This window comes from Balaenoptera ricei, chromosome 13 (genome assembly GCF_028023285.1).
Source record: "Balaenoptera ricei isolate mBalRic1 chromosome 13, mBalRic1.hap2, whole genome shotgun sequence".
NCBI lineage: Eukaryota > Metazoa > Chordata > Mammalia > Artiodactyla > Balaenopteridae > Balaenoptera > Balaenoptera ricei.
In genome coordinates, this window is record NC_082651.1 from 2,515,767 (window position 1) to 2,538,326 (window position 22,560).

The following is a 22,560-nucleotide window of genomic DNA, read 5'->3' on the forward strand; positions in this document are numbered from 1 at the left end:
ATTCACAGATACGGGGAACAAACTAGTGGTTACCAGCTGGGGTGGCAGGGGCAAGATAGGGGGAGGGGATTAAGAGACACAAACTACTATATGTAAAATAAATTAGCTACAAGGATATATTGTACAGCACGGGGAATACAGCCAATATTTTATAACTTTAAATGCAGTATAATCTATAAAAATATTGAACACCTGAAACGAATGTTGTTGTACACCTGAAACCAATCTAATACAGTAAATCAACTATAATTTAAAAAAATAAAGTAAAATTCATGAACTGTTATAAGAGATGATTTTTCACACATCCAAGTCAAAATTAAAAAATATTTGATGACACACGGTGTTTTCAAGGATGAAGGGGAGTAGACAGTCTTGCACACTGACAGGTAAATAGCACAACCTCTTTAGAATTCAGTTTGTCAAAACACACTAGCATTTCGGGAGACTGGGATTGACATATATACACTAATATGTATAAAATAGATAACTAATAAGAACCTGCTGTGTAAAAAATAAATTAATTTAATTTAATTTAAAAAAATAAAAATAGAGAAAAAAAATACACTAGCATTTTAAATGCATACAACCAATGACCCAGCAATTATCCTTCTTAAAATCCATTTCACAGAGAAACTCATCCCTTTTTAGTCATTAATTCGATGGGTCTCTGTAGAGCACAGTGTAATTGACATAAGAATATTTATTCTCTACTTGCAATTAGAGGATTTCTGGGCGGGGCAGGTCACTCGCGGGGCAGACGCGTGCATAAATATCATCGAACCAGAGGGCTGAGGACAGAGGTCCTCTGAGGTCCTTCAATCCCTTCCGGCAGTTCCTGCCAGCCCAGCGCAGGATTACAAGGTGAATAAGGAGCGAGAAGGCAACGCTGCCCGCAAGGGAAGGGGCAACAAAAAACTCCGATCTAGGTGGTAGGGTTTGGCTGCCTTACCTTGTGTGGACTCCAGGTGGCAGCACCTCCCGCGTCTTTCTCTGTCCGGGACGCGGAGCCGCGGCGGCTGCCTTCAGGGTGAAAGTGAGGGTTCCGCTCCCCCTTGCAGGCTTGGGTGCAGCCCGACCGGGGATGAGGGGGCCTTTCCTCCTTGCCCACAGCTGGCCCATTCGCTCAATACCTACGAACCCAGGTCACAAGTCACTTTCAAGTTCGGGGAGGGAGGTGTGGTCTGTTTGCTTAGCGGGTTTGCACCCACCCAACGGGGTCATTCACGGGGGGCTCCCAAAGCTGCTATACTGTCTGCGCTGCCCGGCCCAGCAGAGCCCCACGACCACGCAGCATGCGTGGTGTCCACGGGCACCTCGGGACACGCCGTGGCAAAGGCCGAGGTTTCCTTCCACCTGCTCCGTGCAGAGGGACCGGAGGACCAGGGGCCACACCCGGGGCCACCCCTCCTGCGCCTGCAGCGCTGGCCCCTCTGCTCTTTCTGTCCGTCCACACGGACAGCCTGAAAAGTACACTTACAGGGGCTTCCCTGGTGGCGCAGTGGTTGAGAATCTGCCTGCCAGTGCAGGGGACACGGGTTCGAGCCCTGGTCTGGGAGGATCCCACGTGCCGCGGAGCAACTAGGCCCGTGAGCCACAACTACTGAGCCTGCGCGTCTGGAGCCTGTGCTCCGCAACAAGAGAGGCCGCGACAGTGAGAGGCCCGCGCACCGCGGTGAAGAGTGGCCCCCGCTCGCCGGAACTGGAGAAAGCGCTCGCACAGAAAAGAAGACCCAACACACCCAAAAATTAAAAAAAAAAAAAAAAGTACACTTACAGATGAAAAGGGAAAGAAAGCAATGTTGAGAGATAGGGCTGTGGAGGCCACGAGTCAGGGGGTGGAAATGGAAGAGATAAACAAGCAGCGTAAGGTTGTGTTGAAGCTTAAAAGCCACGGTTCTGAAACGAAATGGTGAGGGAAGCTCCCTCGCTCGTCTCTCTGTCTCTCACACACACTCCAAGTAAAATATGGGGAAGGACAGTTGGGTAAAATGACTGCACAAAGGCAAGATGCTGGGGGCGGGGGTGGATTGATAGGCAGGAACAGCTGAAAAAGATCTCCTGCCGTCCCGGCTGGCCAGCAGATATGCCACTTGAGTTTCTCTCTCAGTGGCGAATCGGAAGGAACCGAAGGGCCCACTTCTGCACTGGCTGTGGGCTGTGGACAGACAGCCCCGCTGGGCAGAAGGGCATTGAGGACATGCTACAGGCGTCCAGAACCTGCAGCCGAGAGACCTGACAGACGGGACGGGATGCTGGGAGCAGCATCCCACTGAAGGCTGTGACAGCGAAGCATCTCCAAAGGCAAGGACCCGTTTCGCGGGATCCAGGACTTGGGTTGAAGCGGCAATCAAGAAGCGAAACAGGACAGAAATGACCCAGCAGCTCTGTCTACATAAACCAGTGCAAAGATCCAAAGAGCCTTGGTAACGACAGCAACTTCCTGGAGGCCACTCACCATGGAAATTAGATGAAGATCCCAACCATTTCCTCCCTGGAGTGAAGTTTTGACAGAATCAGGGAAACACACACTCAGGAGGGGCTGAGCCCTGGTGTGAGAACTCTCCGTTCTATTCTGTTCTTTCCCTCCCTCCCCTCTCCTGGCCCTGAAACAGGACAGAGATCCTCAGCCAGCCTTCCTCCGGGGCTGTAATTGACATCGCTCAGCGGGTCAGAATCCACTAGGTAAACAGCAGAGAGAAGGGGGCCGGGAGGTCCTTGAGGTTATGGGGCAGCTAAAAGGACCACATCACGCTCATAACTGAGAGGAGGGGGCACCTAGAAAAGCTGCAGTTCTTTGGGGGAATCAGGTATTAAGATTACGAGCATTTATGTTTAAATACAACCTGTCTAGGAGTACTTAAACTTAGTATTGCAGATACCATATTTTTAAGAAAAAAATGAATATGTGGTTTGACAGAGAATTTTTTCTGATTTGTGAATTTGTATGTGAAAATCTTTAAACAGGTCTGAAAATGAAGCCTGTTTGAAGCGAGCCCATAGAGTGTGTGCTCACGAGCGGGTCCCTCTGCGGACACCTGCGGTCCCTCCTGCTGGCCCGGGAGACGGCGTGGAGCAGGCCTCAGCCTCGTGCCTCTTGAGGGCCCAGGGAACCCGCATTTCACCCTTGGTTCTCATCAGCTTGGCCGATGGCTGCTCCTGCTGGTGTCAACTCCTCGGTGTTCTGGAACATTCTGAGCAAGCAGGGCCTGGCAAAGGAGCCCCTCAGTGGAGAACCCCAGGTGCTTACAGTATGAAGCCTCCAGAATACCTGGGAAGGACCACACCTGAGGGGCCATCAGCATCCTCTGTGCACCCAGGTGGGAAAGCAGAGTGCACGCCGTGATCCTGATTATAGAAATGGCACCTGGGCCGGTGGTAAATCTGTTGGTTTGGCTGCATGTAGAGCTGCCCCAGGCTCCGGGGAAACACAGACCACTGCCTGGCCTCTGCCGGCTCCCTGGGAGCAGAGCTGTTGTGTCTCAGGAACAGCTGTTCAGATGTGTTTACGCAATTCCCACTCCGCTCCTTGGGCAGCAGACATCTCCAGCAACAACTTTGACCCTGGGTCGCCAAGTTCACCGGGCCCCGAGGTGAAGATTGGGAAAGAACTTTCCGGCAGCCAGGCCAGCCAGCAGTGCCCGTTGGCCAGGGCTTTGACCCCTGGATGCTGGCGAGAGATGATCCACAGGACGTGCCAACAGGGGGTGGCGCGAGGGCTGCTCTTTCTTTCTTCCTTATTTTGCACGCAGCCTGGGAGTGTTCATAAATCCAAGCTGCCTGGAAACCCTGTACATGACGTGCAGAATGAAAAAAGAACCATTGATAACTTCGTTTGTGGTTTATGCAGACACTTTCACTTCCCTGATTTAGTCTGAATTCAGATCTGCCCCTATATTTGTATCCCCATCAAGCTAACAGTATTTAAACATCTAAACTGGCAAACAGTGTGGGTAATCGGATGAATTTTTGTCGTGTGGTCCAACCTGAGTCAGTTTCTCAAGCGCCTTTGACAGTATAAGGCACATTTCTCTGATTGTTTGCCTTCTGAGGTCTGGTAATAGATCATCTCTAAACAGCGTTTATGACATAATCAGCTTGAGATTAAAAATATCCATCTCATTTTTTTGGTTTCACGACCGCTGCTGCTTCAAACATCCATCACTTTGGTGTGTTTACTGTCATATCAATTATAATATGGCCATAAATCCGGAGGCAATTATACAATCTCTCATACGTTGCCCATAAAAAGTCCTCCACTATTTCAGCTTCTCAACTGATGGATCCTTTTCATAAGAAAATTAGAAAGCTTCCAATAATGCATCTGATAGACAACTTCTGTCTTGTCCTCATTTCCAAATGACACAGGCAATCTACAAAAGTAATAGGGCTTGCTGTGTAGTGGGTCCTGATTTGGATCTGAAATTTAAGAATCTTACTTTGAAAGTAGTTGCTAATTGGTGACAGAGTCCGACAGAGGCATACATCTAAATAAAAGTGATATTTTCTGAATATGGACACAAGCCTGTTGATTTTTTTTCAAAAACGTTTAGAAATATTGAGCAAGCATCACACATGCAAGGCTGAGGAAACACAGATGAAAGTTCATGGCTTTTGCCATCAAAGAGGCAAGATGTTTTAGGAGGGGGCCAGGGGTGGAGGTGTATGTGCAACACAGGGTGAAAGCAAGGAAGTGGGGTTCAAAGGCTTCCATTGTGCTGGGGGTCGGGGGGCGAGGGGAGAGGCCAGGAGGGGATGAGGGGGGCAGGTGTGGGGGGGAGGGAAGGAGAGTCAGTCTGCTGTGGACCAGCTCCGGATCCGTGTCTTCCAGGACCGGGGCAGAAGTTCCCAGGGCACCACTCGGGCCAGATGCTCGATGTAAAGACCACTGTAAGGTCAGGGGGCCAACTGGAGAGAGGGGGAGGGGAGGGTCTGCTTCTGAGGTGACAGGGGGGCGCCACGATCTGGTTTGTCGAACTAGAGTCAGACCCGGAACGTGGCTCAGTTCCTGGCTTGGGCAAGAGGTGAAGGTTGAGCTGCTTCGGGGAAATGGGGCCTGAGGGGTCGATCTGAGGAGGAGACGTGTGTTTGGCCACTGACACCCTGAACTCCGGGGGCGCGAGGGGCTGGGAAGTAACTATACAAGCAGAGTTCTGGGGGAACCTCTGGGCGAAAACAAAGATTTGGGGTGGGGAGCGTGTGGGCAGGATTTGAGGTCTGCAGTGGAAGAACATTGCCGGATTCTATGGAATGAGGGGAAAGAGGGCTGAAGACGGAGCCCATCATTCACAGGTGCGCACGGAGGCGGGGAGGGGAGCAGGGGCAGGGCCGGCAGAGTGGGGGTGCGGGGCAGCGGCCAGAATTTACCAGCGAGCGTGGAAACCCGCCCACCTCCCAGCCTCACCCCTCCCCTCGTCCGCGACCGACTTGGGTCACAGGTCGGCCTGCTCTCTCTCCAGGATCCTTGGACACAAATCCCAGGCTTCAGGTAGCACTTTGTCCCTAAACGTCTGAGGTTGCAGCTCCCAAGGAGGAGATTCTGTGGCCTCGGAAACGATGGTCTTTTTCTCCTCTTCTCCATTTCTTACAACAACTTTGGAGGGGTTCAACCATGCTTCATTTCGGTTGCGTTTGTTGTTGTTGTCCTAGCAGAGTCTCCTGCTCCTTGTGGCAGGAGAAGGGAGCCAGCCTCTCTAGCTTCTGCTGATTTGCCGAGATGGAGGGCCTGTGCTTTCCCAGCGCTGCCTCTTCTGCGTCCCCCCTCCCCCAGCCCACCGCAGTCTGACCTTCCCTCTGCTTTGTCACCAGGACCCCTGCGTCCTCTAACGGGGCTCCACAGGCAGTTTTCCCCGTGGAGACCTCTGTTTGGGAGGGAGTTTCCTTTCAGGGTTTGGAACGTTGCTGTGCCTGACCCTGACCTCTCAGCACCTCACAGGGCCTTGCAGATGCCCCCCGTGCCCCCTCCGGCTCTGCCCGCCCTGACAGCACCCACCCTCCCCGGCACTGTTCTGCCTTCTCTCTGCTCCCTCCAGACGAGGACCAAGGCCCCCCCTGGCCCCTGGCACAGGCACCGGGGCAGGTGGGAGATTCTCAGCACCTAGTTCTCCTGGAGATGCTGGATGCACGTCTTCGCCTGAGCTGCCCTGAGCCACCAAGCTGCCCCCCCATCTCCCCATCCTCTGCCATCTGTCTGGAACAGAATCTGCAGAAGAGAGGGGACAGCGATGGGAGGTGCTGAGAGAATCAGCCAAGACCAGCACTGACAAGGGCTCTTTCTTTGCAGCTAAGATATTATTGTTGGTAAATATCTATGACACCCCCCCATCTGTCTATGAGCTTTTTGAGGGAAGCTATCATATTTTATCCATCTTTCTATCCCCAGGGCCTGCGATGGTGCCCATCATGGAGGAGAGACACAATCAATCATGGTTGCACTGAAGTAATATTTCCTGCTGGAAACCGTGATTCTACCAATTGTTTTTTCCAGCCAGGGGCTAGACAACCACTAGGAAGTAGAAGATGTGTGCAGTCCATACATATTTGAAGACCCAGACACATTTTCTTCTCCTGAAGGGATAGTAAGAGAATAAACCAAGGAGACCTGAGGTCAAAGAGTTAAAATGTGAGCCCCTAGTTGATAAACTTTACTGATGGATGCTCCCTATTGTAGAAAATTAATTAGTGTAAAATTTTCAAAATTGCATTTTTAAAAAGTCAATGTAGGGGCTTCCCTGGTGGCGCAGTGGTTTAGAATCCGCCTGCCAATGCAGGGGACACAGGTTCAAGCCCTGGTCCGGGAAGATCCCACATGCTACGGAGCAACGAAGCCCGTGTGCCACAACTACTGAGCCCCTGTGCCACAACTACTGAAGCCCATGCGCCCCAACTACTGAAGCCCATGCGCCTAGAGCCTGTGCTCCGCAACAAGAGAAGCTGCTGCAATGAGAAGCCCGTGCACCTCAACGAAGGGTAGCCCCCGCTCGCCACAACTAGAGAAAGCCTGTGCACAGCAACAAAGACCCAACGCAGCCGAAAATTTTTTTTTTAAAAAGTCAATGTAAAAACGGTAGCAGTTATAATTCATTTTGTTTAATTGCTACTTTGCAGAATTTAGTCCCCATTCAGGCTGCTGTAGCAGAATCCCACAGGCTGGTGGTCACAAACAACAGAAGTGTATTGCTCCCAGTTCTGGAGTCTGGACGTCTGAGATCCGGGTGCCAGTTGGTCAGCGAGGGCCTCTTCCAGGTTGCCGTCTTCTCCCTGTGTCCTTACAGGGTGGAAGGCACCAGGAGCTCTCTGTGTCTCTTCTTATGAAGGCACTAATCCCCTTCATGAGGGCTCCACCCTCATGACCTAATCATCTCACAAAGGTCCCACCTCCAATACCATCACCTTGGGGGCAGGATTTCCACATAAGGATTTAGGGGGACACGAACATTCAGACCATAGCAGTTGTCCGCAACTGGGGTTTTATGCCCTGCATAAATCATCTTACGTGGAGCTCACAGCACCGGTGTGAAGTAGCTGGGGGGTTATACGAGCTGCGTTAACGCCGAGAGGTAAACAGCTCTTGAGAGACCAAGTCTGGATTTAATCTCTGTCGCTAAAACCTTGTTCACATAGCACAATTTCCTCCTACTGCAGTCATGTCATATGTTTTCAGGAGAGCTGGGGAGAAAGGGGGGCTGAGGCCCCGTGCCTGGTTCGTTGCCGAAAACCAGAGTTGTCCTCCCAGCCCAGGGATGCAGGAGGAAGAAGTGGCTCATTTTCCCTTCTTCCAAGCTGTGTGTTGTGTGTGCATCACCCATTTCATCCAGAGAAGCTTTTGCCAGCAACTGCAATTTGCAGAGAAATTTTGCAATGGAAATAATTTTAAGTTTCTTCTTGAAATGTCCAAGACACCCTCATATGCCCTGCCCAATACAAAATTGGGGTCTTACTAGGAGAGGAGGACAGGAATGGCTGTTTGCTGGGCAAAGGACAATATTTGCCATCTTTGTCAAAAAAAAAAAAAAAAAAGTGGTTCTTTCAAACTTGAAAGAGCCGAGGATCCTGTTAAACTGCAGATTCTGATTCGGGAGATCTGGGGATGGGTCTCCAGAGTATGCTGTTGCCACAGGTGCCCAGGTGACGGCGACCCTGGGAGCCACACTCCGAGAGTCGAGGTTCTAACCAGGGTCTCGCAAACTGATTCATCAGCGTCACCTGGAGGCTTTGTTAAAACTCGGATTGCTGCCCCCCCCGAACACCCCCAACAGAGTATCTCATCCAGTGGGTCAGGGGTGGCCCTTAAGAGTCTGCATTTTTTTAAATTGAAGTATAGTTAATTTACAATGCTGTGTTAAGTTCTGGTGTACAGCAAAGTGATTCAATTATACATATACATATATTTTCTATTTCACATTCTTTTCCATTATGGTTTATCACAGGATATTGAATATAGTTCCCTGTGCTATAGAGCAGGACCTTGCTGTTTATTTTATACATAGTAGTGTGTATCTGTTAATCCCAAACTCCCAATTTATCCCTCCTCCCCCATCCCCTTCCCCTTGGTAACCATAAGTTTGTTTTCTATGTCTGTGAGTCTGTTTCTGTTTTGTAAATAAGTTCATCTGTATCATTTTTTTAGATTCCACATATAAGTGATATCATATGGTATTTGTCTTTCTCTTTCTGACTTATTTCACTTAGTATGACAATCTCTAGGTCCATCCATGTTGCTACAAATGGCATTATTTCATTCTTTTTTATGGCTAAGCAAATTGTGTGTGTGTGTGTGTGTGTGTGTATATATATATATATATATATAAAATTGTGTGTGTATATATATATATATATATATATATATATATATATATATATATATCTCACATCTTCTTTATCCATTCATCCGTCGATGGACACTAGGTTGCGAGAATCCACATTTGCAACAAGCTCCAGGTGATACTGATGCCGCCGGTGAGGGACCCCCTTTGAGAACCACTGATGTAATGTGTTTGTTGATGTTGCCTCAGAGTTATTTGCCCACTCATTTTAAGCCCTGAAAGTGGAAAGTTCTTTAATATACACACTAACCAACCTCAAATTCAAACGCCACAGACATTGGGAATATTTGCATGTTTATCTTTCTGCCCACACCTGTAGCTGTGCAGTGGGGCAGTGGGATTTGGAGGGAAATTCACTGTCCTAGAGTGGTCAATTAATCAGTAATCACCTGCTTTTACCAGCTGCAGGAACACACGATGCTTACTAGTCTTCATGGTCATTGCACTGAGTTGTAGCAAGTTGGACAGACGGGGCCGGGCCGCCCAGACCAAGAAGGTGCCCAGAAGTGTTTCATACCGAGATGTAGGTGCAGTTTTCCCACGTAGCAGCAGGGGGCAGCAGTGCTGGTCCGACAGTAAGAAACTAAACAGAAACTTTGAGGATCTGCATCTGGCTTTGCTATTTAAGCAACACTCAAGTGGCCTGCATAAGAAGACCAGCAATGACACACATGCAATTTACCCAGTAACTTTGCTATTTAAGCAACACTCAAGTGGCCTGCATAAGAAGACCAGCAATGACACACATGCAATTTACCCAATAGCAACACTTCCAGAGTTTAAATGTCTCATTACCAAAATGATAAAAACATCTTAGTACAGTATAGTATATAATAACATAAAGTGTAAGGTATGCAAGAAATAAATGAGTCAAACATTCATTTAGTATAAATGTCACATGAATCCAACTGAAAATGTTCATAAGCTGCGTGTGTATCATTTTGTTAAGATCAGAAATATCTGTGGGGACTTAGAGAACGAACTCATGGTTACCAAAGGGGAGAGTTGGCGGGGGGATAAATTAGGAGTTTGGACTGACATACACACACTACCATATATAAAATAGATAAACAACGAGAGCCTACTGTAGAGCACGGGGGACTCTGCTCAATACTCTGTAATAATCTAAATGGGAAAAGAATTTGAAAAAGAATAGATGCATGTGTATCTATAACTGAATCACTCCTCTGTATACCTGAAACGAACACAACATTGTTAATCAACTATACTCCAATATAAAATAAAAATTAAAAGTAAAATAAAACATAACAAAATATCTGTGGGGATGATGTGGTCACCTTCTTGCCTGACCTGAATCTGCACCCCTCCCCCCAGAAGTGACCTGTCCTGCCCCCCGCCCCCCTCAGCTCAGGTAGCTGCCTCTGTCCTCACGCCCACCTGCCTCGGGCTAGAAGGAGGCGGCCACCCTAGTTGCCCCTCCTTGTCCCTTTCCAGTCTTGGTCCCCCCTCCTGCCCATCAGGGACCCCACCCCCAAGTAGAAGCTTTGCAGCTCGTGCTATAAGCTCCATCGTCCGACCCTTAGGGGCCCTTAGGGTTAGAGTACCACCGGGGTCGCCGGGTCTGGTTCCTTGAAGATTCCAGCCCCTGGCCTGCGGTCGGCCTCCCCAGCCCACTTCTGGGGCAACTCATAAGTTTCGGCGTTGCTGCGATGATCTTCCAGCGCCCTGGCCTTCCAGCGCCTCCCCGCCAAACTCAAGAAGAGAAGGAGTCCCCCCTCCCCCAGCGCTTCCTGTCGTCCCCAAAGGCCCCAGGCAGCTGCCCAGGTATGTGGGGAGATGCCGGAGGGGAGGGATTCCACCTCTACGGCCCTTTTGTGGGGGGGGGGCACCCAAGTGACTGTCCTACTCGGATTTGTGGGGAAAAAAAGGCAGGAGAGTCCGCTAACAGGGTTTGGGGAAGGAAAGGGACCTGATGAAGTGGGTGGGCCCAATTCAATGTCCTGTGGTCGGCGGTTCTCCCCCGGAGGGGGACCCCGTGCTCAGCATTCCTCATACGTTCTCTCGTTTAAACCTCACAAAAATGTGTGGTCAGTATGATTATCTCCAGGCTAACAATAAAAATCTGGGCATCTGCTGGCCGGTGACCAAGCACCCACTCTGCCTGCTGGGCCCTGGCCCCCAGCCCATCCCCCTGCACAGGGTGTGGTCAGAGGGCTGGGCCCCGGCTCCGGGGGACGGGGTCAACCTCTGAGCCTCATTTTCTTCATCTGGGAAATGAGGACATCAGACCCAGCACCTCTGAGACGCCTCTGGGAAGCCTGTGACTCTACAAAGCCCCCAACGCAGGGGTGCTTCAAACCCTTCTTCCCTCAAATGAATGCAAAGAGCTCCGAGTCTGCAACGGTTTCTAGTGACAGGACTGTCACTTAGCCTCTCTGAGCCCCAGATGCTTCATGTGCAAGATGGAGATCCGAACATCCACACTTGGAGAGCGTTGTGACAATTAAATCAAGCAGGATTTACATATCTGGCACCGGATTGAAGTATCTACATAACAGCTGTTCACCCTTCCCTCTGGCTACGCTCTTTTAATAATGATCACGGACTCTTACGCCAGGTTGTTTCAGCATGATTAGCCTTGGGGGCTGGACAGTTCTCCGTGGTGAGGGGCTGTCTGGGCTTGTGGGGTGTCCAGCGGCTTCCTGGCCTCTGCCCACCAGATGCAGCGGCACCCTCCCTATAGAGCTGTGACGACCCCAAATGTCTTCAAACTCAGACGTTGCCAAATGGCTCCTGGGAGGCAAAATGCACCTCCAGCCCCCCACCGCTGGCTGAGAACCAGATTTACACGGATCCCAATTACACAAAAGAAGAAAACGGTGCCTTGCTCAAGATCACTTTCGAGTAAAAGTCAGAATCTAGCCTAGAACCTGCATCTTCAGAGCTCTGGTCCAGATGTGACCTGCAGGACAACATCCTGGAATTTCTAGCTCCCAGAGGGCAAGAAAGCAAGGGAAGGAGGGATGGGAATCAGGCATGGGTTCATCTAGCATGTTTCAGGAACTCTTCTGAGTGGCAGTTGAATGGTGAAATCCTCACCTTATAGGTGTACTGATCGGGTCATAGGAACAGTTATTTTTCAAAGCCCAGGAGAGAATGGAAAGTGTGCAGGAGTCTTGCAACCCTTTGAGTTGGCCATACACAGAAAGATAAATATCATTTATTATCTCAACCGATAAGAATATAGTTAGATTTGTTCCCACTTTTCTTATGGGCCAACCCAACAGCAAAATTTCAGATGATCTGTGCGTCTGTGCAGTGTGTATCCATTCCCCAGCTTTCCCGATGTTATTTCTGCATCAGATTGGATTCATAAGATTAGATTGGACTGGTATTTCCACTTTTTCATTTGTTTCCCTTCAAAGGTATCTTCACAGATAAGTGGCTCTAGCATTAATCTTCTGGGAGGAAAGTTACAGTGAGAAGCAGCCCACCTGCTGACTGCCAACTTGGAAATGTTTAACCCTTTAGCAGAAAAAATAAAGAAGCCCAGCCGTTCATTTTATCCTGAGGTTATGCCTACGATGTCATGCTTCACTTGGACAGTTCTGGTTCCCGAGTCATAAGTGAGAAACGCTCATGAACTTAGGATGCTCTTAGCCAGCCCAGGTGCTGACAAGAGACACTTTATCAGGGGCTTCCCTGGTGGCTCAATGGTTAAGAATCCACCTGCCAATGCAGGGGACACGGGTTTGAGCCCTGGCCCGGGAAGATCCCACATGCCACGGAGCAACTAAGCCCGTGCGCCACAACTACTGAGACTGCGCTCTAGAGCCTGCGAGCCACAACTACCGAAGCCCACGCGCCTAGAGCCCGTGCTCCACAACAAGAGAAACCACCACAATGAGAAGCCCGTGCCTTGCAACGAAGAGTAGCCCCCGCTCGCGGCAACCAGGGAAAGCCCGCACAGCAACAAAGACCCAACACAGCCAAATATAAATAAAATAAATAATAAAATTTTTAAAAAGAGACACGTCATTACACAAAGTGTGTGGAGGTTAGGAATAAAGGTGTGTGGGAGACGGGAAGATTGGGAGGGGCGGGTGGTCAGGAAGGACTTTTCCAGGGACAGCTCCGGTGCCAGACATGGAAAAGGGCAAAATAGGACAGAGCCAGGAATAGGGATGTGGATGAGGGTCAAAGCTGAGAGACATTGGTAAGATACAACCGAAGATGACGAACTAAACTCCCCAGTAAAATACAGGATACCAGGGGACTTCGGACGAGGCGACCCAGCATCCTGGCCGTGAGCTGACCACACACAAGCTTGAGTGCAGTTGCCAGTAGCTGATAGAAATGATTCCACAAGCAATTGCAGATTTGAGGCCAATGCTAAGTAAAAACATCTCCACTTCCGATGTGCGTTCAATCAGATTTTTCCACCTCTTTGGTTAAATACCTAAGAGTGGAGGCTGGGTCACATGTAAGTGTATGTTTAACATGTTGAGAAACAGCCAAACCCTTCTCTGGCGTGGTTTCACCACTTTCCAGCTGCGCCAGAACATAGGAGAGCATCAGCTACTCCACATCCGCACCAGCGCCTGGTCTCCTTACATGCCCCACTCTCAAGGTACGGAGTGCCGTCTCATGGTGGTTTCAACTTGCATTTCCCTAATGACTAAGGATACTTAGAATCTTCTGATGGGCTTATCTCCACCTCTTTTACGTCTTTGGCAAAGTGTCTGTCCAAATCTTTTCCCAACTTTTCACTGGGTTGTTGTTTTCTTATTGTTGAATGTTCAGTCTTCATTCACTCAGTTAGTGGGATTGATATTCGTGTGGACCTACAATGTGCACATCAGGAACAGGCAGGCGAAGTCTCTTTAGATGACACTCCTCCATCACCAGATGCCCTCCCCGCATCCCAGGTGGGCCTTTGCAGCGGCTTTGATGAATAGGATGTGGCAGAAATGACCCCACGGGATTTCAGGGATTAGGTCATGAAAAGCGATAGGGCTCCCTTCTGGCCGCCCACACCCCTCACCGTGAGAGCCCATCCCACGACTCCTGAGAGCCTCAGGCCACGTGGAGCCGCCCTGAGCTCCAGCAGCCCCAGCTGGCGTCTCAGGCTTTAACACTGCCCAGCTGCTAAGTCGAAAGGAATCAAGACCCTCCCTCCTCCCATTAATCCCTTCTGGAACTGGAGTTTCAAGAGCAAAATACAGGTTGTGGTGATTGTTTGAGGCCACTCAGCATTGGGGTGGTTTGTTATGGCAGCAGTAGACCACAACAGACATCACAGGAGAAGAGCACTGTTATCCAGAAAATAAAATGTTTGATATTCTGAAGAGTTTTATCTGCAACAGATGGGTGTATGGAGTTAAATGCATTTTTATTTAAATGTTAAAGCACTTAGTTACAACTGAAAGCGTGCTGTTCTAATTTTACAGGCATTTGTCTTAAAAATTGAAGATATTCATTTTGCAGCAAACGGTCAGAAAGTCCCAGAATTTAGAGCTGAAGTGACATTGACAGGCCCCAGCCCTCTCTGTGTAGCGCAGAAACCGGAAGCCAGCATTCTTTATGTTTATCCTGCAAAACTTGGAAAATAAGATATGCTTTCCTGCTTTGTCACGCTCAGAATGACTTCTCCATTGAGGATGAATTATATTAAATTTGTTTAAAAATATTCTTTCCTTCCTGACACAAAACAACCACCACAAAAAAACACTTCTGTTTAAGAAGCTAAATTTGTCTCCAATGTTATTAAAATTCTGATTTGCTCACCGCCCAGCAACAGTCCTACGGACCCCACAGATGTAATTTAAGGCTCCCCAGTGCCCAGACGCCCCCCAGAGACAAGAGGGGAAGGCTCCTGATGAGGTAAACTTTTACCTTCTGTTACCCCAAAGGAGAGTTGCTAGATGAAACACAGGAAGCTCAGTTAAATTTAAATTTCAGGTAAACAATGTTTTTTCTTTTTCTTTCTTTCTTTTTTTTTTCTTCTTTTTTTGGCCGCACTGCACAGCTTATGGGATCTTAGTTCCTGGACCAGGGATTGAACCCGGGGCCATGGCAGTGAGAGTGCCGAGTCCTAATCACTGGACCGCCAGGGAATTCCCTGTCCCATTCAAATAAGCATGTCTTGTATTTTATTTGCTGAATCTGGCAACCATGCCCCACAGAGACTCTTTTAAACTGGATCAGCCTAAGGCACCCAGAATGGACATATTTAAGATTCTTTGGGAATAACAGGGTTGGAATATTGTGCTTTGGAAGTTTTATGTTATTAGTATTGTTTTCTTACTGAATAGAAATAGAGACCCCAGAATAAAATAAGCTCAGTATTTAAGATGAAGCCACTTTTTCTACCTATCAGAGCAGTAAATTTTACTTGACTGCAACGCTGTATACACAGGGGACAGAACGCATGAGGAAGGGTAAAGGCAAAAGGTTGTCATTTTCATCAGAGACGGAAGTGGAGATGCCGTCCGACGCTGTGAATCAGAAGCAGAGATCTCAGTGTGTCCACAATCATGAAGGTAATCATGGAACTAAAAGCACATTACAAACCTTTAACTCGCCTGCACACAAATAAAACAAACACACAAATCCCGCAGTAAAAGTTACCTTACTTAAGGGCCACCTTTAGACAATCAACTTATATTGTTATCTTCTGCTGCTTTTAGTAGGGCAGCTGCCCTGAGGACCACACTGTGGTCTCAGAGGTGTGACTTGCTCCCTAAAGCAAGTTGCCTCTGCGCCGTAGAACTCAAGTCACCTGCAGAACCCTGACTACGTGAGTGTGAAATATATGGTTTTCAGCGTTTCACTCTTTACAGGAAACGTGCCACAAGGGAGCGAGTGTGGGATGGGCCGTCTCCAGTGTCTGCCCATCAACAAACTTAGATGTACAAGATGTACAGTACGTGTAGAACATTGCAAAACTCTATTGAAGGACACTGAGAGTTTGAATAAATGGAAATATACACCTAGTTCTTTAGTGGAAATAATTAATAGTGTACAGACGCCAGCTGTCCCTAAGTCACTGCCAACCAAATTCCAAAGCAAGACGTTCTGAAGTGCAATATTCTAGAAACTCTGAGTTTAATCCACAGCTCAGTGACGGCTCCACGCTAGCTGTGCGAGAGATGGAGGAGAGGAGCTGGAGGTGGTGGGGGTGAAGCACAGACCCAGGTCTTGGACTTGGGGAAATCTCAGGTCTTCCCGAGATCCTCTTCCCCAGTGAAGATCGTATCTCTGTGTAGACGTATGTCACATTTATCCATATGCTCTAGGTGAAAGCATTTTGGAAAGTTCTGCACTAAAGGTCACTATTTGACATTTCTTGCTTTGAACAGGGATTTTTTTTTTAATTTATGTATTTGCTTTTGGCTGCGTTGGGTCTTCACTGCTGCGTGCGGGCTTTCTCTAGTTGCGGCAAGCGGGGGCTACTCTTCGATGCGGTGTGCAGGCTTCTCATTGTGGTAGCTTCTCTTGTTGTGGAGCATGGGCTCTAGGCACATGGGCTTCAGTAGTTGTGGCTCTCGGGGGTCTAGAGTACAGACTCAGTAGTTGCGGCTCATGGGCTCTAGAGTACAGGCTCAGTAGATGTGGTGCACGGGCTTAGTTGCTCCACAACATGTGGGATCTTCCCGGACCAGGGCTCAAACCTGTGTCCCCTGCATTGGCAGGCGGATTCTTAACCACTGCGCCAACAGGGCAGTCCCCTAACAGAGTAGATCTTAAATTTTCTCACCACACACATATAGATGGTAATTATGTGAGGTGATGGTAACCCTAACCCTATCATGGTAATTTCACAACATACAAATCACAACACACAAGTGTATCAAATCATCTCTTGTACACCTTAAATTTACACAATGTTATATGTCAATTATATCTCAGTAAAGGTGAAAAGAATAACCAAGCCTTTGGGGTGAGGCCCTAATCCAATCTGACTGGCATCCCTGTAAGAGGCATTTTGGACACAGAAGGACACCAGGGCTGTGTGTGTACAGAGGAAAGGCCACGTGAGGACACAGGGAGGAGGTGGCAGTCTGCAACCCCAGGAGAGAGGCCTCAGGAGACACCAGCCCTGCCGGCACCTTGACCTCGAACGTCTAGTCTCCAGAACTGTGAGAAAATACATTTCTGTGGGCTAAGGCCCCCAGGCTGCGGTACTTTGCCATGGACCCGAGCTGACTAATACAGGTGCTATTCTGTTGAATCCTCACAGCAATCCTACGAGGCAAGACTTGTGATCGCACATCTACAAATAGAGAAATTAGGGTGCGGAGAGGTTGCAGGACCAGCCTCAGATCACAAGTTGACTAAAACTTGGAACTTCCGGGCCCCCAATCCAGGCACCGGAGCCTCAACCTCCCCTCCCCCGCCACCATCTTCTCTCCTGGGGAAGGTCCAGGCCCCTCAGCACAGGAAGACTCTCCCTACGGCATATTTGGTTCTAAACAATCCTAGTGAAGGCAATGCCATCACTATAGCAAATAGATCTCTGATGTTTGCTGCCGTGTTTCTTTGTTTTGAAAATCAAATAAAATGTCTTTACTTTTTGGATTGTCAGGAAGTTGGCACATGCTCAGCTCCCTAGAAACGCTCCTACCAGAAATGCCCAAGAGGCAACCCCAAGCCCGAGACCGTGGAAGACCTCTGACTCTCACTTTGAGTGAAACATTTAATAGACTCATAGATCTGAGCGCCAGAAACTTCAAGATTATCTGAACAGACAGGAAACAGAGACTGAGGAAGATGGAGGGTTCAAAGACAGAGGACAGTTCTGAGATGCAAAGCTGTGTCTCACCTCAGAAACAGTGGGTGTCAGGAAACTAAAGGGAGAGAAAGGGGTGGCCAGGGCACACACAGTTACAGCCGGGTCTGCATCCAGAGTTGCTGCTTCAGTCAGTCTGGGGCGGCGGATGAGAATTGCGTTTCTAACAGGTTCTCAGGTGATGTTGCTGGTCCAGGGACCCCACTTTGAGAACCGCTCTCTGTCGGGATTCAGCTCTCCGACCCAGCGGCCTCACTTACAGGGTTTTCGGTCAGGGTCCCCTGGAAAAAAAGGGTTCATAATTTCGTATAGGAGTAAGATCAGCAGAGAATAGACGACCCTTTGATCTCCAGACTTGACTGAATGATTACATTAATAATTTGTGGGTGAGTAGCTTGCTGGTCTCTAAATTCTTTAAATTTCTCAAGTTGGCACTTCAGGTGGAAATATTTCAGTGTCATCACATTAGACAGGTCTTGACGTGGGGCTCCCGGGTGACAGGTTACAGCATCTCTATCTTGACGCTGGGATGTTGCTCTTCCCAGCCAGGCTAGCACAACCGAAGTGTGTTTCTCCCGGTGTGGGTGGTGGCAGCGTGACCCACTGGAGTGTGACCGGTGTGGTCCCCAAGGTCGGCTTCCACCTGATGTCAGTGCAAGGGCCTGTTGGGAGGGTAGGGGGGTTGTGAGCGGGAGCGTTGGAAGCACAGCCCTGTGGTCTGCAAAGAACCCGTTCCTCTGCTCTACTCCCCGAGGGGGCGACAAGCAACCCAAGGGAGCTGAGGTTGGAATATGGGGTTTCTTGAGCCTGAGATTATGATATCATCATTAGTGTGTGTGTGTGTGTGTGTGTGTGTGTGTGTGTGTGTGTGTGTGTTTAGGGGCAGGGAGCAGGTATTAGCTTGTTAAATATTTGCTACTATCCTCACTGTACAGATGAGGAAACTCCAGCTTGTTGACAATGTTCAGTCCCCTTCCCAGATCTCACAGTTGGTAAGTGTCAAGGCCAGGGGCCAAGCCCAGAGCTGATCCCCAACTCACAGAGATGGGGCTGGAGAATCCACAACCTGTCTCTACCCAGAGGGCTGGGCGTGTCTTTCCCTCACACATTCGTATGTTGATTAAGCACGTACATATGCAAAACATCACATGCTGTATCCTGAGGGGTAAGATGAACTGCCAATAGCAGTTACCTTAATAAATCGGCCTACTCTTTTCTTTTTTCAAGCAAAAATCTCACATATTTATCACTGAAGCAGCCTATAATTGCGGAAGCATAAAAGCAAAGAAAAAATCAATAAAAGCAATAAAAACTAATAAAATGTGTCCAACTGTTCAAAGGGTAGCAGGTTTTCCAGCTTGCTGTGGGAAAATCTTTGTGACCCAGTCAATGTAAGTGTGCCCCGCCGCTCATGAGATTCCTTATGGACCCAATGTGGCTGATTTCCTGATTTCGTTACCAGTTTTTATTCAAATCCATCGAGGATGGATTAAAGTTAGCAACTAGTCCTAACAGAATGGGAATATCGGTTATCACTATTATTTAATAAAGGAACGGAAAAGAGGTTATGGAGGTGGCAAGTCTAGATTTTAATGTGATCTGCTGCTCGTATCATTAAATTTCACTTCGAAGGAGACCCAGGGTCATAATTAAGGGTTCTAATAAGAGCAGTTGTTATCAGGTAAGATGGTTTGGGATGCAAATAATCCCAGGTCCATTGATGGAAAGCAAAAGACATCGAGCGTCCACTGTCCCCGCGAGTCCGCAGAAAGGGCAGGCACGGCGGCTCCGTCCTGTTCTCAGGTGCCAGGTGCCTTGTCCTCTCTGTGCTGCCCTCATCCTGGCCGTTGTCCCAATGCCACTTCCCACGCGGCTTCACCATGATGATGGCTGTCCGGGCACCACGTCCAGACAGGGTGAGGTCTGCTGGGAGGAGAGGTGCTGTCCTCCCCGGGCCTCTCTAATGACCAAGGGAAACCTTTCCGAGAAGCACCCATTGACCTCCCTCAATTCCCTCAAGGCTCGTTGGGTCGCCTGGACCAATTCCCGAAGAGAGAGTGCAGGTGTGCCTCGAATCAATCAAATTTACCCGTCTCAGAGGAAATCTAGGCTCTGCTAACCTGGGAGGGGGAAGAATTCAGGCTGCCGGAAGGGGGAGATGGCAAAACGATACATATGGTAACCGGTCCTGAGGGTAAGCCCCCATGCATCTTACTTGGAAAGAAAATAGCACATGAGGTGCACTGCTTTCCTCCATCATAAATCACTATGAGCGGGGTGATTTACAATCAATCACCCTTGTGAGCAGCTGACAGCAGGCTTTTAGTGACTCATTTGAATAGATGCCCATCAATCTGCTGAAATCTATTTCTATTCAAATGAAAAGAAAGAGATGTTAATTAACAGGAACTGCGGTCACATTTTCAGTAATTGTGTTAAAGGCAATTTCTCCCAAGTGGATGTTCGCTGTGGGGATTGGATGAACCTGGGGAGCCATCGGGGTGGTAACATGATTTAGGAGGAGGGGCCACGCGCCCAGATTCTGACCCTATGAATGTATCTGGTAAAACCGTACAAGTGCCTGGTGGGATTGCTGGTGGTCATTTGACCCCCATCCACCCCTCTCATCTGAGGTCGGGGACATTTCCCTGCATGTGTGGCTCTGGGTTACAATCAGAGGATGAGACATGAGCGAGGTTTGGAAGGGGAAGTGCAGCAGGGTCCCCACTCTGGGGGGCGGGAGCTGCTGGTGGGACGGGCACGGTTTGCAGATCTTTCCCCAGGCGCCAACCTGGTGGACACAGTGGCCCTGCAGGAGTTCCCGCTGGTGGAGGTGGCGGAATTCCAGTCCTTTCCCGGACACCGCTCCTGGTGCTTAGGCTGATGCTTTTACCGTCAGCTTCTCTGACCTTTGCTGGCAGCATCCTTGACGTGCCTCTTCCTGCTCTTGCTGCAGTCAGGAAGCCCCCGATAATGCTGCTGCAATTGCTTTGAAGCCAGAATGCAGAGTGGAGACTTCCTCATCAGACCCGGACAGGTGAGGTCCTCTGGCTAATCTCTTCCCAAATCCACCCCTACACACACATACACACACACACACACACACACACACAACTACACACACACACATCTATACATCCAGATCAGAAAGGAAACAGCCTGCTGGGAGATTGATTGGAGCAATGTTGTGTCTCTAGATCAATTTGGGGAGAACAGACATTTGAACAATACTGACCCTTCCAAGCCATGAGCACACTCTGTCTCTTTTTGGAAAGTAGACTCTGTAGCAATTATTAGTTAAAAGGCAGGTGAGGGCTATGGTGTGTCCGTTCTACCATACTACCCTGTTTCTGTCACAATGCCAGCAAGTCTCAGAACAAACGCTACAACCCGACCAATAATTGTCAAGTAGCGTACAAACATCCTAATCTGGTCTCTGAGTCTCTCCTTGTAGTCCATTGAGCATACACACTGCAGCCTTCTCTGCTGGTTAATTCCTGGTTTCTGGTGAAATGCCCTTGTGATGGCACATAGCTGATACTTCACTTACTGTAGGTTTCCTTCTAAGGCTCTGGGCTTCAACTCCTGGCCTCCTGTAGCTTTTCTTTGATCCTGTTTAAAAAAATGTTTCCTGCAGTCCCATTGTTTCCTGCAGGGCTGTTTGTTCTACTGTGTATGGTTGTATATTCTTACTAGTGCAGCATCAAAATGTTTCTACCAGCAGGGTCCTGCCTCCTTCCCTCCGAAAATACTGCCTTTGTTGTTTTTGCTATAAATGATAGATCTGTCTGCAGCCACCGGACTCAGTTCAGTGGGGCTGCATTTTGTCCAAGCTGAGCATTTCAAAGAAAAGGAAATGGTAAATAAATAAATTAATTAATACTTGTAACAAATTAATGATAATAGCACCGCTTGTAAACCGATAAGTCCAGTCACTTTGAAAAACCTCTTAATGATTGATTACTTATGTTTTTAAAAACTTCCAACAGTCAGATAATAAAATGCAAAGAAATTTGTTTACTCTTGTACTGGAGATCTATAATTTAGTCATCGACAGGTAGTTATGTGGTGTGGTAGCATGATTATAATGTGTGTCAACTTGCTTGGCGAATCACTAAGCCTTCCTACAATCCTAATGCATTTTTAAAAATAAATTTATTTACTTTTGGCTGCGTTGGGTCTTCGTTGCTGCGCGTGGGCTTTCTGTAGTTGCAGCGAGCGGGGGCTACTCTAAGTCGCGGTGCGTGGGCTTCTCATTGCGGTGGCTTCTTTTGTTGTGGAGCACGGGCTCTAGGCGCACGGGCCTCTGTAGTTGTGGCACACGGGCTCAGCATTTGTGGTTCATGGGCTCTAGAGCGCAGGCTCAGTAGTTGTGGTGCACGGGCTTAGTTGCTCCCCGGCATGTGGGATCTTCCCCAACCAGGGCTTGAACCCGTGTCCCCTGCATCGGCAGGCGGATTCTTAACCACTGCACCACCAGGGAAGTCCAATACTAATGCATTTTTAAGGGCAAAGTGACTCATCTTAAAACTGATTGCTAAGTGTAACTTTTCAGTGAATTCTTAATAACACCTGTGTAGGGGAACAGAATATGCCACTCCAAAATATGCCATTTTGGCATATTGGTTATTTAGTTATTTATTTTTTTTAACTGCAATTTTTTTTTTAAGTTATTTATTTATTTATTTATGGCTGTGTTGGGTCTTCGTTTCTGTGTTGGGGGGCTTTCTCTAGTTGCGGCGAGCGGGGACCACTCTTCATCGCAGTGCGCGGGTCTCTCACCATCGCGGCCTCTCTTGTTGCGGAGCACAGGCTCCAGACACGCAGGCTCAGTAGCTGTGGCTCACGGGCCTAGTTGCTCCGCGGCATGTGGGATCTTCCCAGACCAGGGCTCGAACCCGTGTCCCCTGCATTGGCAGGCAGATTCTCAACCACTGTGCCACCAGGGAAGCCCCCAGTTATTTTTTGAATTAAAGTTACTTAAGA

General features: G+C 48.7%; 1 long non-coding RNA gene across 1 annotated transcript in view; it reads right to left on the reverse strand.

Moving 5' to 3' along the window:
- Positions 1 to 2,569, reverse strand: part of LOC132376647 (uncharacterized) — a 56,778-nt gene extending 54,209 nt beyond the window's left edge. The window contains exons 1-2 of the long non-coding RNA XR_009506402.1: positions 2,456 to 2,569; positions 950 to 1,130 (exon numbers count right to left, since the gene is read on the reverse strand). This is a non-coding gene — a long non-coding RNA (uncharacterized LOC132376647). The remainder of the gene's footprint in view (positions 1 to 949; positions 1,131 to 2,455) is intronic.
- Positions 2,570 to 22,560: the final 19,991 nt, after the last annotated feature.